Here is an 18,514-nt window from a genome sequence, read left to right on the forward strand (position 1 = left end):
TAATACACTGTATGTTAATAAATTGAATTTAAGCTTTGCGCAGTGGCAGTATCGTAGCCAATGAGGTTTATCCGAGGCACGATTATTGCTAATAAATTGAATTTAAATTAAAAAAAGAAAAACACTTGGAGATCCCAGACAGAAAGTGCAGTACAAATAACACTCCAGAAAACAGTGGACCACACTTCCTTCAACATAACTCCCCAGATGAGATGTATTTAATGTGAAAGTGTAGCCCAGAGGTTCAACTTCTTGAAACCAGAAATTTAGAAACCACACCCTACTGATACCAAGTATGTGTACTCACCTGAAAAGGTTCTATTTAAGATCCTCATGTAGCTCACATAATAAAGGAAAGCTGTCAAGGTACACATGGCAGTCTCTCTACCCCACAGCTTTGTCACATGGCCACATTTGAGGCAGAAAGAGTAAGCAGAGATGAGGAGAAAATGCAAGAGTCCTGGGGTGTTGTGTCTTTTTTTGTGTGTGTGTGTGTCTTAATACATGGGCAAACAAGCACCTGGCTACCATAGCGTCCAGTGTCTCCCTAGCATCTCCACATTGCCTATGGGGCTGAAGCGGGAGCTTTTAGAAGCATGCGGATTACCCAACTTTACACATTTCTAAGTACCTGTGGCTTCCACTGAAGAAGTTCCCTTCAGAGATTGAGAACCAAACAGGTAAGCAAGTCTGTAGGCTTGACCACCTGCAGCAGAATTACCTGGCCATTTTGTTTGAAATGCAGATTCTTGGGCTCCCTTTAGCCTAACTAAATCCAAATCTGGGGATGATGCCATGGAATCTGCATTTTAACAAGGACCTCTCTACCCACCCAACCCCCATAAGATTCCTATGCACATTTGAGAACCAATGCTATAAAAACTCAAAAAATAAAATAAAATAAAATCCTGATGTCCTGAACACTACCTTATACCCAAGTAAAAAATATAATCCCAAAGTATACTTCTCCTAACGTTTGTAACAAAAGGGGATCTTAGGCAACAGTTAGTACAACTTCATTCTTTAAAAAAAGCAAGCAGAGCTCCTGGAAGAGTAACTGACTTGCCCTGGGGTCTCAATACCAGCTGATGGCAGGGCCCTCAGGGACCTCCTGTCCAGGCTCTGCCGTCACACCCAACATCTTTCTCCACCTCTCCCTGCATCACACCCATACCCACCCACACATTCTCCAGGGGTGATCTGGAAACTGCTGTTTCTACCCGTCCAATATCCAGCCCCTTTTCAAGGAAACAGAACTTTGCTTTTGCAGAACCACCCCCTTCTCCACTGCATGGTCACTCAAGGTGATAGATCCCCACTTCCCTGGCCAAAGAGCAAGCATGTGACTGAACAAAGAATGAGCACAGGCTGAATCTTACTAATGTGAAAATGGGGACAATGGATTGAGTTTCTTCCTTAATCCAGAGAGAAATTCTCTGAAAGAGATTGCCCATACATAATTCCCACCACCCAGGTTCCTATTATTTTTAAGACTAGTTCTTCCTCGGATTCTGATAATTACCCCTTATCCTTCCAGGGCATTCTTTTTCAGTAACCTAAAATTGGTTTTTTTACTTATATGCCAAGAACCCTTCTTGACCTCTGCTTCCTTAACCCCAAACCTTGCATGTGTAAGCATTTGATTCAATTTGATAGAAAGGGAAGCTGGGGTTAAGTATCTCCTTTTCGGGAGCAGAGAATTTGTTTGACTTTGCAGTTGGATGCGTGGGGATACGTTTCCAAAAACCCGGTCTCCATCAATACCCACCACTCTACTCGTTCCAAAAAGCCAAGTATTTTGCTTTTGATCCCCAAACACCTCATCCCCAAACTAAAAGGCTTAAGATACTATCTGTGCAGCTGAAAACAGAAATAGTCATGAACCCACAACAGCAAAGTAATCCAAACGACGCTTCTAAGTAGTGTACGCAATCTCAAGATCCAGTGCCAAGAAGTTATTGGGCTCACCCCCTCTGCACAAGTAGACAGATTCGCCTCCTTGTCAGTCTGGGTTTTATCTTTAATGTCCTCTCCCCTAGGCAGCACTGTGGTCCCTGACATGCAGTACATCTGTGTGCAATTTCCACATAATAGAAGCAAGGCTCAGTTATTTTAAAGCCACAAGTGCCATTAAGAGGTCTTTCTGCCAAAACACATATGGCTCTTTTGTTACAAAGCTATACAAATATTTGTGTTTTCTATTTGACTTGGCAGCCATGCAACATTTAAGACCCTTTACTTCTCTTGCTTTGAAACCATTGCCTATCTCCTGCTGCAAGTTATTTACTCCTTATTGTGATTCTTCAAAATAAGTTCTTTTTGGAGGGGTGTTCCAGAACTCTGTTCCTTAAGAGGCCTACCATTGGGTAGTTGCTGCAGAGATGTGGTATGCAGCCCAGACAGCACCTTAATGGTAAGGGTGAAATTTTAAAATGTGTTTTAATGTTCTAAAAACTTACAGTAAAATGGGACGTTTTTGGTATGTTCTGTTCTATGAATTTTAATTTATGTATAAATTCATGTAAACTAGCTTCACAATCAGGAGACAAACATTTCCATCACTCTCAAGAAACTCACACAGACACACTTAATACACGGGCAAATCAGCACCTGGCCACCGAGGCATCCACGTAGTCCCCCACTCCCAGCCCTGAGTAGCCACTGCTCTGGTTTCATCTCTAGACTTTTGTCTTTTTGAGTACCGTATAAATGGAGTCACACAGTTATATGACATTTTGAGGCAGGCACCTTTCACTCAGAATAATCCCTTGAGATTCATGCAAGTTGTGTATAGTAGGGGTTCCATTTTATTGTCAAGTAGTATTTCATTGTAGAGGTATATCACACTTTGTTTATCCATTCACCTGTTGAAGGACTTTGGGGTGTTTCCTGTTTGGTCAATATTATGAATAGAGCTGCTATAAATATCTGTGTCCAGGTTTTTGTGTGAACCTAAGGTTTCATTCTCTAGGGTAAATACATAGCAGTGGGATTATAGAATCATATGCTAATAATCTCTTTAATAAGCAACTTACAAACTGTTTTCCAGAGTGGCAGTACGTCCCATTTTGCATTCCCACCAGCAGTATATGAGATGCTGCTCCAAATGATGTACATCTTCATCAGCACTTGGTATTTGCAGTATGTTTTATTTTAGCCATTCATTCAAATTATTATGTAGTTATAGCTCATTCTGGTTTCAGTTGGCAGCTCCGAAAAGCTAATGATGTTGAATATCATTTCATGTCCTTATCTGACATCCATATATCCTCTTTGGATCCAATTTTTAATTGTATTCACAGTTCCGACTCTTCTAATACATTGAAAATATTATTGTTTCTCCTAGGAGTTACTCAGCACTTTGGTCAAAAATCAACTGGTCATATTTATTCAGTTCTATTTCTGGACTCTCTATTCTGTTTCATTCATCTATATGTCTATCCCTTTGCCAATACCTACTGCTTTCTGCTAATCAAAAAATGTGACTCCTCCTGCTTTATCTTCTTTTTCAAAATTGTTTTACTTGCTCTAGTTCCTTTGCCTTTCCATATAAATTCTAGACTTCATCTGTCTGCATCTACCAAAATCTTATGGGAATGTTTATTGGAATTGCATTACATCTGTGGATCAACCATAATCAGAAGATGACACTTTTGCTACATTGAGTCTTCCAAACCATGGACATGGTATATCCCTTCATTTTGGTGTTTTGTTTTGTTTTTTTAACAATGTTTAGTAGTTTTCAGAATATAGATCCTATGTTTAGTTAGGTTTATAGCCAAGCTTTTCACTTTCTTTGAGCAATTGTAAATAGTATTGCTTTTTCTCATTTCAGGTCTCATTTCAACTAAATATTGATAGCATACAGAAATACAATTGGTGGGGTGCTTAGGTAGCTCAGTCAGTTATATGTCTGCCTTCAGCTCAGGTCATGATCTGAGTCCTGGGATCGAGCCCTGCATAAGGCTCCCTGCTTAGCGGGGTGTCATCTTCACTCCTCAACCCCTATCCCCATTCTGTGTTCTCTCTCTCAAATAACAACAAAAAAAAAAACCTTATCCTTAAAAAAATAAAAAAAGAAGTATAATTGGCTTTTGAGTGTTCACTTTGTATCTTCTGATTTTCCTTTACTAGTTTTAGGACTTTTTGGGGGATTCCTCAGGATTTTCTATGTAGACAATCATATCAACTGTGAATAAAAATTGCCTTATTTCTTCCTTTCCACTCTGTATATGCCTTTTAACTCCTTTTCATGCCTTGTCATATTGGCTGTTACTTCCAGTATAATGTTAGATAGTAGTGATGAGAGTGGACAAACTTCTTTTGTTCCTGATCATAAGGGGGAAGCATTGAGTGTTTCACCATGAAAAATAATTTTAGCTGTACGGTTTTTTTGTAAATGCCCTTTAGTAGATTGAAGAACTAGTTGAAATGATTTTGTCTCAATTCATATATGAGTGTGTGGTTTTTCTTCTTTAAATTGCTAAGATAGTGGATTGCCTTGGTTGGTTTGTGAATATTAAACCAGTCTCATATTCTTAGATAAACCCCAGATTTTTTATTTTATATATTGCTGGATTTGTTAATATTTTGTTAAGGATTTTTACACATGTTTATAAAGGATATTGATCTATATATTTCTCTTCTTATACCATATTTGTCTGCTTTTAGTGTCAGAATAATGCTGGCTTCATGAAAGAAGTTTGGAGTATTTCACCCTTTTCTGTTTTCTGGAAGAGATTGTGTAGAATTTATTTTAATATTTGGAAAATTCACCAGTGTATCTGTCTGCACTTACAAGTTTATTTTGGGGGAGGTTTTAAATTATAGATTCAATTTATTTAGTGGCCATAAAAATGTCCAAATTATCTACTTCATTTTGGATATTGACAATGTGTATTTTTTGAGAAATCAGTCATTTCATCTAAGTTGTTGAATTTATTTACGAAGAGTAATTTGTAGCACTTCCTTTTCATCCTTTAATGTCTAAAATCTCTGTAGTGATTTTTCTTCCTGATACTCATAATTTGTATATTCTCTTTTTCTCTTTGTCAATCTTGCTGTATTATCAATTTTATTCATCTTTTCATATAACTAACTTTGGGGTTATTTAATTTTTCTTATTGTTTTACTGTTTTCAATATCATTGATTTCTGCTGTGATCTTTTTACCCCTTACCTTTGTATTTATTTTGCTGTCTTTTTTCTAGTGGAAAAATGTGGAAGTATAGATTACCGATTTAAAAATTGTCTTCTTGAAATGGGTAGGAAGTATCAGAAAGGGAGACAGAACATGAAGACTCCTAACTCTGGGAAACAAACTAGGGGTGGTGGAAGGGGAGGAGGGCGGGGGGTGGGGGTGAATGGGTGACGGGCACTGAGGGGGGCACTTGGGATGAGCACTGGGTGTTATTCTGTATGTTGGCAAATTGAACACCAGTAAAAAATAAATTTATTATTAAAAAATAATAATAATAAATAAATAAATGCAAATAAAATAAAATAAAAATTGTCTTCTTTTTCAATGTAAACATTTGTTGCTATAATTTCCCCCCCTCAGTACTGCTATATCTGCATCCCACAAATTTTTATGAGTTGTATTTTCACTCTCATTTAGTCCAAAATATTTTCTAATTTTCCTTGAAAGTTTCTTTTTGACTCACAGATTGCTGAGAAGCATGTTGTTTAATTTCCACATGTTTAGAGATTTTTGTTATTTTTCTCATCAATATTTAGTCTAATTCCTTTACAGTATGGGAACATATTTTGCATGACTTCAGTTCTTTTACATTTTGTTATTTTTGTTTGTTTTAATGACCAACTCGGGATATGATTTACCTTGGTAAATGTTCCATGCACTTGAAAAGAATACATATTCTGCTGATGATTAGAGTGTTCTATAAATGTCGATTAGATCCAGTTGATAATGTTGTTCAGTATTTCCATACCCTTGCTGATTTTCTATCTAACATATCTGTCTTTGTCTGTTTTATAGGTTTCTGAGAGATCACTAATATCTCCAACTATAATTCTAGATTCTCTATTTCTTCCTCCTGTTCTCTCCATTGTTGCTTCATGTACTTTGAAGTTCTGTTATTAGGAGCATATACATTTAGGAATGTTATATCTTCTTAGTAAATTAACCCAATATAATTTTGGTTTTCAAAGACTTTACAGTAGAGTTCTCAAAGTCTATATATACAATTTAGGGTCAGATCCATGCATGCTCAGCTAAGGAATAAGCCCAGTAGTTCATAAATAACTTTCATAATTTCCCCTGATTCCACCCTCTCTTTTGATACTTTCCAGCTTCCCTGGGGTTCTTTTTGGTTCTCTGACATGAAAGTTGGGGCTTTATTTGCTCTATTCTGTCATACACTTCCCATACCTGCCCCTTTCTGTGAGGATGGAGAGTCAAGTAGTGGGAAGACGGGGGAGCGTGGGGGGAAGCAATGATGTTTTTCCCGACTGTCTCACAGCCACTTCAAGTTTGGGGTTCCTGCCAGCCATCTTACCCCTACTGCTACTACTACCCCAGGACTGCTTGAGATCTATGGCACAACAGATGGAAAAAAAGAAAGGGGAAAAAATGGGAAATCTCCTGACATATTCTCTCTAGGAACTACAGAACTTCTCCTGGAGTTCTATCCATGCTGGTGTTGACTTTTAGGTTTCAGATCACACTGACGTCAAGCTGGAAGATGGCAGACACACATATAAGGTGAACTCACCACTAGTTTGATGGTACTTTAAGTCCTGGATTTCTTCCCCTATCTGCTACTATTTGTTCTTCAAAATCTCAAAATCCTCAAACAGCTACTCCATGTGTCCTGTCCAGGTTTTATAGCTGCATTCAGCAGAAAGCAGAGGGGATGAGGTGGGCTTTTTCCATCTTACTCAAAACCAAGGGGAACCAAGAGGGTTGTTTTTTAAACATTCAGATTCCCTGGCTCCACACCAGACTTACTGGATCTACCCCCAGTTGGGGAGCTGGGAAGTAGGAGACCAAATGTAGATTTGGGGGAAGCACCCCAGGAGATATTAGATGCACATCTGCAGTTGGGAGAAATTTCTCAGAATAAAATCAAGCAGCTGAAGATTACCCGCAGCTGCTCAGATTCTATCCTAGATCACTCTGATAATGGCCAACACTGAAGAACTCTGGGTTCTTATAAATCAAAACCACAACGAGATAACACCTCATCCCAGTGAGAATGGTGAAAATTAACAAGACAGGAAACAAATGTTGCAGAGGATGTGGAGAAAGGGGAGCCCTCTTACACTGTTGGTGGGAACGCAAACTGGTGCAGCCACTCTGGAAAACTGTGTGGAGGTTCCTCAGGAAGTTAAAAATAGACCTACTCTACAACCCAGCAATTGCACTACTGGGTATTTTACCCCAAAGATACTGATGTAGTGAAACACCACGATACCTGCACCCCAATGTTCGTAGCAGCAATGTCCACAATAGCTAAACTGTGAAAGGAGCCATGATGTCCTTTGATAGATTAATGGATAAGGAAGATGGGGTATGTAGATACTATGGAATATTATTCAACCATCACAAGAGATGAATACCCACCATTTGCTTCAACGTGGATGGAACTGGAGGGTATTATGCTGAGTGAAATAAGTCAATCGAAGGACAATCATCATATAGTTTCACTCATACATGGAATATAAGAAATAGTGAAAGGGGTTATAAGGGAGAGGAGGGGAACTGACTAGGAAATATTAGAGAGGAAGACAAACCATGAGAGACTCTTAACTCTGGGAAACAAACTGAGGGTTGCTGAAGGGGAGGGAGGGGATAAGCAACTGGGAGTGTTACACTATATGATGGCAAATTGAATTTAAATTTTAAAAATGTAAAAAAGAAAAAAAAGAAGTCTGGGTTCTTAATCAGAGATTACAAACTCAAATGCCTCCACTGGCCACATATGTAATGTATATGTTAAGCATCAGTTGGACCTATGACACCAGGAAATGATGGGGACAGTGGTGAGCTAGAGAGTCTATGTTTGTTGGAGGCAGCCTCCACTATGCTCCAAACAACTATTCCTATAGGAGAATACAAGCCCAGTAGCGCCAGATGGCAATTTTTCAATAAAACATTAACAATATCTTTTTTAATATAAAGTCTCTCAATTTCTAAATGTCAGAAAAATAATTCAAAAATAAAACTGCAGGACACCATTTTGCTATTTTTGGTCTGGAGAAAAACTGGTAGCCCTTCTAGAATTTGGTTGTGCACATATAGTATACACATTCATGTGTAGAAAAGCCTCTTCTTTCAACAAGAACCAGAGTAAATGAAACAAGAGAAGGAAATTAGTAAAAGAGAGATAAATCTCAAAATTTATGATTAATTTCTGTTGCCAAGAATTTTTAACTTGCAAGTTACTGAAGAGTATGTGACATGTCTCATTTGATTTTAATTTCAAAGTGATCTGACCTCATGGGGATAATGAAATGAATGCTGTAAACATTTCATATACAAACCAGTTCTTAATTATTATCAATAATAGGAAATCATAAGTTAGTTATGCATATATACAATACCATATTTTAATTTTAGTGAAGAAATTCATTAATACAGATGGAATATCATTTAATTTACACTTAGTTCCAAAGTAGTTCACTTAACTGGTGAGAGCGTATTGCTGTCAAAGTTAAACACCTGAATGTGTCTGAAAATATATCATGTATGCCACAGAGTTAAAAAGTTTGGGCCTTTGAGTCATATAAACACAGACTTGAATTCCAGCCCCTTAAGCAACTAGAATATGACCTTAAGCCTTGGTTTCTTCACAGTTAATAATGTAAGTTTTTAACTTAGCTTTTCCAGTTGCAAGGAACAAAGTCTTGACTCAAGTTACCTCAAATAATAAGGTAGGATTTTGCAGGATGAAGTAGCTTGTAAGAATACACTTGAGAATGAGAACACAGAAATTTCAACCATGAGGCCAAGGCCTAACAGAAATCTAGGGAAATACTGACCACCTAGACTTCAGGAACTTGTGTTGTTCAGAATCCAAGGAGGGTATACAGCTAGTCATGACTCGTCACCACCCTAACCCAGCCTCTCCTTCTCACTGACTTCCTCATCTTCTATTCTATATGCATATTTAAATTTTACCTTTGTAGGTTCTGTTTTCTCATTATTCTGGCTTACTTGCAACTTCCACTCACTTATGACCATCATTACTCCACTAGATTCCTTCTATCTCAGAACCTACAAACTGTTCCTGCTCAAGGAAGATTCTTATCTGGTTCTCACATATTGAAATGACGAAACTCAAGATCATTAAAAAAAAATCTGATAGTGTTGGTAATTCCCTGCTTGCGAAGAGCTTTTTGCTCTATTTCGAAGGATAATGACTAGTCTGTGAATAGGCCACATTGAACTGGTTGTCCATCCTTTAGCTAATCTATTAGGCCTCAAGTTCATTTATAAAAATCAAATTACTACCACTCTTTGGCACAGAAGTAGTAATAACTTATTTGTGATGCGTACTCACCCTGATTAGGATGTGATATCACAGAGGGATCAAAATATAACACCAGGTTTTGTACATTGGCTAATAGCACAAATTATTTATATAATCTTTTGTATAGTTGACCTAAAAGTAATCTGCCAATGCATATTCTAAACCATTCTTGTATTGGTTTGAATAGATTTCAGATTTGCACTTTGATATTTACTGTATTGAACCAGGATTGTTTTCTTAAGAGACTCTTAAGAGCTGGTAAATACTATATTTTACAGAGAATGGTTCCAGACATCTACAGACCTGTTCAGCTACGCAAGTAAATAGTAAAATCCCTATTGCTCTATGTTTCTCCTTTTGAGTAAGCAGAGGTTGAAAGAAACCAAAACAAGTTCTTTCCCAATCTCTTCATTTTATTTATATATTTGATTTTCCCAAGGTTCAGTAAGGAAAACGTAGACTTTAAATGAAAGAGCACTATCACATGAATGCTATATCTTACTTGGAACCTGATTAAACCAAATCTGTTAATTGGCCAACAGGTCAAATGTACCCTATCCAAATACTGGGGAATGTTTAAGTGCACACGTAAACATGCAGCCATCAAATTGATGTGAACTGGACACATAAACAAAATCTGGTCAAATTGAAGTTTGTTCAGTAGTGTCTTTCAGCTTTCAAAAAATCCTACAAGAAAATTTTATAGGGGGTGTCTATGTGGCTCCATTGGTTAAGTGGCTGCCTTTGGCTCAGGTCATGATCTTGGGGTCTTGAGATTGAGCCCCACCTCTGGCTCTCTGCTCCGTGGGGAGTCTGCTTCTGCCTCCCTCTCTGTCTCCCCCCGCCCCTCCCCCTGCTCAAATGTGCATGTGCTCTCTCCCTCTCTCTCAAATAAATAAATACAATCGTTAAAAAAAGGAAAAAAAAGAAAAGAAATTACAGCTTAAATGTCTCAAAAGAATCTTCCATGGGTCAATGGATTGTCCATTAATCAAACTCAATCAGGACAACTTAAATCAGTTTGTTGCTAGTAATCTTTTGAAGAGCAGATTTTTATATTGGTTTGGAACAGCCCTAAATCTCTGAAACTGGGCAACATCAATTTGTCAATGTAAGATTCATGGTCCATTGGAACTCAGAAATCATCATCTGTTCCACTTTCCTCACTTCACAGGGTATTCACTGCACCATTATTTGTAAAATGAAAAGTTGGAAGTAACCTACATATCCAACAATAGGGGAATTATTGAGTACAAGATTCTACAATCATGCAATGAAATAAACAGTTGTTAAAAGGAATTCAGTATACTTAAATATTCTGACATGGATATTCACGACAACTATAAAATGAAAGCAAAGAAATTTTCAAGTCTAAGAGTGGGTATGATCTCATTTTTTGTTTGTTTAAAACACAAATTAAACCTCTGTGTATGTTTGAAAGGCCACAGACCACTCTTAATAGTGCTTATATAGAGAGAAAGGGATTTTTAAAAACAAAAGCATCACAACAAAAAGACTCCCTCAAGGATAATAAAATAACCCATGCAGTATGCCAATAACCTGAGGCACAATGCATGCAAGAAAGGTTCTTGGGCTGCAAACAGCTCATACATGAGCAATGGGAGTTCCCAGGGGTGCACTAGATGGGGAGGCTCTGGCGTTCTGTGGACCTCCAGCAGCCACCACCACCCCTCTACTCTTTGATGTGGAAAATGTTTTTCTCTCCATCTTCCATAAAGTGCTGTTCAAACCCAATTTTCATTCTCCCTAGCACTTCCTTTCCAACCAGCTGCCTCTTTTAGCTATTCCTAGAGGGAAATTCTGGAAAACCACAGCAACATCCTGGAAAATCCACTCTCCTCATGAAGTAGAATAGACTCAGACTCTTCATTGTGCATTTTGTCCCTATATCTGTTATAATTGTAGAAGAATATTCTAAGTGTATTATCTGAGTTTTCTCCAAGCTCACATTCCAATGCCATGGGCTTGAGAACTATGGACAGGTTGCCTCCTTTGAAAAGCTTACACTAAGTTAAATAAAGCAAAAAAGAACTTTAACAACTGCATTAAACTGTCATGTTCTTTTTTAAAATGCTTTTGAGATACATGCAAAATGTATTATTATTTGAGTATTTTTAGTCTCACTTGAACACTTGAGGTCTCTGCTCCCCAATAAAAATAATATTGGCCCTGCCTGCTTGGTGTCTCCTCTTTGCCCCCCCTCCAAGGGATCTTTTTTCTCTTGCCAAATTAATTGCTGGGTTCCTATGATGCAGAATCAAGACTAGAAGGACTGAACCCAACAGGTGAAAAAGGAATGGAGAACAGTGGGAAGTAGTGGAAGAGAGAAAGTGGAGAAGAAAAGCTCCTTATTCCCCAGCAATAAGGAAGTAGTAGGGCAATAAGAATCTTACGCAAGATGGCTACGATCTGTTTACTGATCCCTTTTAATGTGTTCTGAGAACTGCAAGCAAAATTTAGAACCCCCACTTTTCATTTGCTTTTTGTTATTTCTTTGAATGTCACACTGCCCTAACACTTGGTCATATAAGGACAAAATTTATTCAGGCTCTAATACATTCTAGGAGAATAGGCAGGTATGATACTCACAAAACTGTCTTTAAAAGAGCCAAGGTAAGGATCAGTATGAAAACAGCACATTTGAACACAACTGTAGACCAAATGGACCTCACAGATATATATAGAACATCTGATCTAACAGCAGTAGAATACATAGTCTTTTAAAGCACACACAGAACACTTTCTAGGACAGATCGTGTTAGGCCACAAAACAAGTCACAATAAATTTAAGAAGATAGAAATCATATCAAGTATATTTTCCACAGTCACATGGAATTCTAATGAATAAAATAAGGAAAGCTGGAAAATCCATAAATACAAGGAAATTAAACATACTTTTGAACAACCACTAGATCAAAGAATAAATCAAAAGAAAAACTTAAAAATGTCTTGAGACAAACAAAAATAGAAACAACACATAACAAAATTTATGGGAAGCAAAAAGAGCATTTCTAAGAGGTAAGTTTATAGTTATAAATGTACACAACTAAGGAAGAAGAAAGCTCTCAAATAAAAAACTTAACATTATGCCTCAAGGAACTAGAAAAAGAAGAGCAAAGAAGCCCAAAGTTAGCAGAAGGAAGGAAATAATAAAAATTAAAGCAGAAATACCTGAAATAGAGAATAGGAAAACAATGGAGAAGATGAACAAAACTAAGAGTTGCTTCTTTGAAAAGATAAACAAAATTGACAAACCTTTAGCTAGACTCACTAAGAAAACAAGAAAGAGGACTCAAAGTCCGAAATGAAAGAAGTGTGGGAAATTGAGTGGGAAATATCAGAGAGGGTGACAGAACACGAGAGACTCCTAACTCTGGGAAATGAACAAGGGGTAGTGGAAAGGGAGGTAGGTGGGGGGATTCGGTAACTGGGTGACGGGCACTGAGGGGGGCACTTGACGGGATGAGCACTGGGTGTTATACTATATGTTGGCAAATCAAACTCCAATAAAAAAAAATTTTAATACCAAAAAAATGAAATGAAAAGAGAGACATAACACCTGATACCATAGAAATACAAAGGATCCTAAAAGACTACTGTGAATAATTTTTTTTAAGATTTTGTTTATTTATTCATTAGAGGCACACACAGAGAGAGAGGCAGAGACACAGGCAGAGACACAGGCAGAGAGAGAAGCAGGCCCCATGCAGGGAGCCTGATGTGGGACTCGATCCTGGGTCTCCAGGATCAGGTCCTGGGCTGAAGGCAGGTGTTTAACCGCTGAGCCACCCAGGCTGCCCTACTGTGAATAATTTTATGCCAGCAAATTGGACCACTTAGAAGAAACTCCTAGAAACATACAACCTACTGAGACTGATCCATGAAGTCATAAAAAAATGTGAACAGACCAACAAGTAAGGAGATTGACTCAGTAATCAAAAGCCTTCCAACAAAGAAAGCCTAGGATCAGATGATTTCACTGGTGAATTCCATCAAACATTTAAAGAAGAATTAATACTAATCCTTCTTAAAGTCTTCCAAAAAACTAAAGAAATGGGAATACTTCCAAATTCATTTTATGACGCAAGCAGTGCCCTGATGCCAAAGATGGAAAAGGACACTACGAGAAATAAAACCTCAAAGAGCCCCTATTAAAACAGATATAAAAATTTTCAACAAAATGTTAGCAACCCAAAATCAACAGCACATTGAAAGGATCTACACCTTGATCAACTGGGATTCATCCCTGGGATGCAAATGCAAATCAATCAATATGATACATCACACTTAAATAACGAAAGATAAAAAATAATGTGAACGTCTCAATAGATACAGAAAAAGCATTTGGCAAAATTCAACATCCTTTCATGATAAAAAAAACTCTTAACAAGTTGAGTATAGAAGAAATATAGTTCAACATAATACAAATAAAAAAGGAAGAAATAACATTGTCTCTACAAATAACATGATCTTATATATCTAGGAAACTCTGAAGAGTCAAAAAACTATTAATCAAAAAAACTACTAGAACTAATCAATGAGTTCCGTAGAACTGCAAGATACAAGATTAACATGCAAAACTCAGTTGTGTTTCTACATATTAACAACAAATTATCTGAAAAATAAAGAAAACAATTTGTTTATAATAGCATCAAAAGGAATAAAATTCTTAGAAACAAAATTTTAACCCGGCAAGTAAAAACTATAAACGAGTACACTGAAAACTATTAAACAATGATGAAAAAATTGAAGAAGATACAAAAAGAAAGATATTCCATGATCATAGATCTGGAGAATTAGTATTGTTAAAATATCCATACAACCCAAAGCCATCTGTCGACTCAGTGAAATCCCTGTCAAAATTCCAATAGAATTTTTCAAAGGAATAGAAAAAACAATCATAAAATTCTTTAAAAAAAAAAAAAAACACACACACAAAATACCCTGAGGAGCCAAATAATCTTGAGGGGGGAAAAAATCCACAAAGATGGATGCAGCACACTTTTTGATTTCAAACTATATTACAAAGCTATAGTAATCAAAACAGTATGGTCCTGGCATAAAAACAGACACATTAGATCAAAGGAACAGAAGCAAGAGCCTAGAAGCCCAGAAATAAACCCATGCATATATGGCCAACTAATATTGGACAAGAGAGCCAAAAATACTCAATGTGAAAAAGACAATCCCTTCAATAAAAGTACTGGGAAAATTAGAAATTTACATGCAAAAGAATGAAACTGGACACCTATTGTAAAACACTCACAAAAATACACTTGAAATAGAAGACATGAAACCAAAAGGGAGACAGAACATGGAAGACTCCTAACTCTGGGAACGAACTAGGGGTGGTGGGAGGGGCGGGGGGTGGGGGTGACTGGGTGGCACGCACTGAGGTGGGCACTTGACGGGATGAGCACTGGGTGTTATTCTGTATGTTGGCAAATTGAACACCAATAAAAAATAAATTTATTAAAAAAAAGAATAAAAAAGAAGACATGAAACCATAAAATTCCTAGAATAAAACACAAGGAAAATGTTCCTTTACATTGGTCTTGGCAATGATTTTTTTTTTTAACTATGACACCAAGAGCATAAACAACACAAGCAAAAATAAACAAATGAGAATACAGCAAATCAAACCATTTCTGCACAGCAAAAAACAAACAAAAAACCCATGAACAAACTGGAAAGGGAACCTATGGAATAAAAGAAAATGCTTGCAAACTATGTATCTGATACTGTGTTAATATCCAAAATATGTAAGGCTCTCATAAACTTTGATAGCAAGAGAGAAAATAGCCCCATTAAAAACTGGGTAGAGGCGCTGAATAGACATTTTTCCCAAGAAGATATACAAATGCCAACAGGTACATGAAAAGTTGCTTGACAGATACCACTAATCATCAAGAAAATGCAAATCAAAACTACAGTGAGATATTACCTCATACTTGGTAGAACTGCTGTTATCAAAAAGACCATAGATAACAGGTGCTGGGAAGAATGTGGAGAAAAGGGAACCCCTGTACTCTACTGGTGGGAAGGTTAACTGGTATGTCTACTATGGAAAACAGAATGGAGTTTCCTCAAAAAAATAAAAATAGAAATACCATCTGATCTAGCAATTCCACTTCTGGGTATTAATTGGAAGGAAATGGAATCACTATCTTGAAGAGATATCTGCACTCCTATGTTCATGGCAGCACAACACATGGGAACAATCTAAGGGTCTAATGACAGATACATGGATCGAGAAAATACACACACATGCAATGGAATATTATTCAATCATAAAAAAGTAGGAAACCCTGCCAGTTGCAGTAAGATGTATAAAACTTGAGGATGTTATGCTGAGTGAAGTAAGTCAGAGAAAGATAAATATTGTATGATCTGACTTATACGTGGAATCTAAAAAAACTGATCTCATAGAAACAGAGATAGATTGGTAATTGCCAGGGGTGGGAGGGGTGAGGAGGTGGGATGGGTGAAGGTGGTCAAAGGGTACAAACATTCCAGTTATAAGATGCATAAGAGGGATCCCTGGGTGGCGCAGCGGTTTGGCGCCTGCCTTTGGCCCAGGGCGCGATCCTGGAGACCCGGGATCGAATCCCACATCGGGCTCCCTGCATGGAGCCTGCTTCTCCCTCTGCCTGTGTCTCTGCCTCTCTCTCTCTGTGTGTGTGACTATCATGAATAAATAAATAAAATCTTTAAAAAAAAAAAAGATGCATAAGATCTGAGGATATAATGTACAGCGTGGTGACAATGGTTACCAATACTCTGTTATATATTTGAAAGTTGCTAAGTGAACAGATCTTAAAAGTTCTCACCACATACACAAAAAGTGGAAAGTATGTGAGGTCATAGATGTGTTAACCTTATTGTGGTCATCATTTCTCTATATATATGGATATCAAATCATCACTCTGTATACCTTAAGCTTACACAATATTACATGTCAATTATATCCCTATAAAACTGGAGGAAAAAAAGAGCCACTGTATAAAATTTATTGCAAAAAAACAATATAATGAGCAGGTTTAAATTTTTGATGCATACATGCAAATTAAGGTTGACTACTCTAATTTCAATTAGCAATAATCATGCCTCAAATAAACCTCATTGGGGCAGCCCAGGTGGCTCAGCGGTTTAGCGCTGCCTTCAGCCCAGGGCCTAATCCTGGAGACCCGGGATCAAGTCCCACGGCAGGCTTCCTGCATGGAGTCTGCTTCTCCCTCTGCCTGTGTCTCTGTCTCTCTTTCTCTCTCTGTGTCTTTCATGAATAAATAAATAAAAATGTTCTTTAAAAAATAAAAATAAACCTCATTGGTTATGATGCTACCTCTGTGCCAAGCTGAATACTCTTAAGTTCAAAAGACAAATTCAAAGAAAAAATTAAGTGAGAAAGTAATCTTCTGATTAGAAATTGCCTAAAAGTTTTCAAACTTTCTGGCTGTCTTTGCTTCTGATCATAAAGAAGAACCCAAGTACATACACTTCTAGATATAGGAAAGGAAATCTGAGAATTCCTTTATAAAAAGAAAATTGGGGCACCAAACTGGGTGGCTCAGTTGGTTAAGCATCTGACTCTTGATTTTGGCTCAGGTCATGATCTCAGGATAATGAGATGGAACCATATCAGGCTCTGCACTGGGCATGAAGCCTGTTTAAGATTCTCTCTCTCTCCCTCTCCCTCTGCTTCTCCTCCCTTTCTCTCTCTTTCTCTCTCTCTCTCTCTCTCCCCCTAACTAAAAAAAAGAGAGAGAGAGATAATAACAGAAGTTTTTCAGTTGGGTTTTGTCTTTCAAGTAAAGCCCAAAGGTATTAGGAGAATAAAACCAACAATAACCAACCCAGATACTGTTCATCCTCCCAGCAACACAAATACTGAGTGGCAGTCTAGATCACTGGCATTCTTTGTGTGACAGGATTATGAGGTTCACGTCCATACTGGGCTCTTATCCATAGGATGAGTGGAAAATAGGATAAAAGGAAACTGTCTTAAATTGCAACAACACAGATTATCTGTAAGAAAGATTTTAAGCAGGGACAGCTATTAAACTCTGGGAGAAAAAAATAAAAAAATAAACTCTGGGAGAGAGGCCTGAAAAAAACTGTGGCCTGTTCTTCTCCAGATGTAGGGACAACCAGAATGAGTGCTCTTTAATATAAGACAGTGTAACTCATAGGAACCAATGAAAATTGTACATGGAGGCCATTTTTCACCACATTGTATATTATTCATTCCAAGATACACTTGTTTCTTTTAACTTTAAAAAATACTATCAAAAACCGTTGTCAGGGATCCCTGGGTGGCGCAGCGGTTTGGCGCCTGCCTTTGGCCCAGGGCGCGATCCTGGGGACCCGGGATCGAATCCCACGTCGGGCTCCCTGCATGGAGCCTGCTTCTCCCTCTGCCTGTGTCTCTGCCTCTCTCTCTCTCTCTCTCTGTGTGTGACTATCATAAATAATAAATAAAAATTTAAAAAAAAAACCGTTGTCAGGCACTGAGTTTTGCCTTTTGTGGGATATAAGAGCAACAGATACTTCTTCAAGAGAGAATATTAACTGGAAGTTTGGATCAACTCCCTGAAATAAGTTTGTGTTTTATGAATTTTGTGTTTGCTTTAGAACCTGAATTGATATTTTGGTTGGTTGATTGGTTATTTGATTGGTTGGCTGTTTTTGACATGCAATTGTATTTACTGCTCTAGAAATGAAAACAAAACAAAACTTCACACAGTGGGCATGCATTTAGCTTAATTAGAGCTCAGTCTCCTATCAGAGGCAGAGAATTAATATTTTCTTGAGATTCTTAAGGTAATAATGGTAAATAATGCACATTAGAAGCTTGCTATGTGCAAGGAACTGTTCAAAAAGCTTTAGAGTATTAACTTCACAAAAAACTTATAACAAGGCTGCTATAATCCTTATAATAGTACAATTACTAGAGCAGACACTGAAATATTGCACCCATATGCCCTTGGATCACTGGAAGAACTG

The 18,514-nt window shown here is 37.5% G+C and overlaps 1 protein-coding gene and 1 pseudogene across 1 annotated transcript in view; one reads left to right on the plus strand and one right to left on the minus strand.

Moving 5' to 3' along the window:
- The window catches only part of PGM5 (phosphoglucomutase 5), a 189,361-nt gene that overhangs the window by 98,362 nt on the left and 72,485 nt on the right, over window positions 1-18,514 (minus strand). The gene's annotated exons all lie outside the window — the stretch shown is intronic.
- Window positions 32-144, plus strand: LOC112645762 (U4 spliceosomal RNA; annotated as a pseudogene).

The sequence above is a fragment of the Canis lupus genome, chromosome 1 (assembly GCF_003254725.2).
Source record: "Canis lupus dingo isolate Sandy chromosome 1, ASM325472v2, whole genome shotgun sequence".
NCBI lineage: Eukaryota > Metazoa > Chordata > Mammalia > Carnivora > Canidae > Canis > Canis lupus.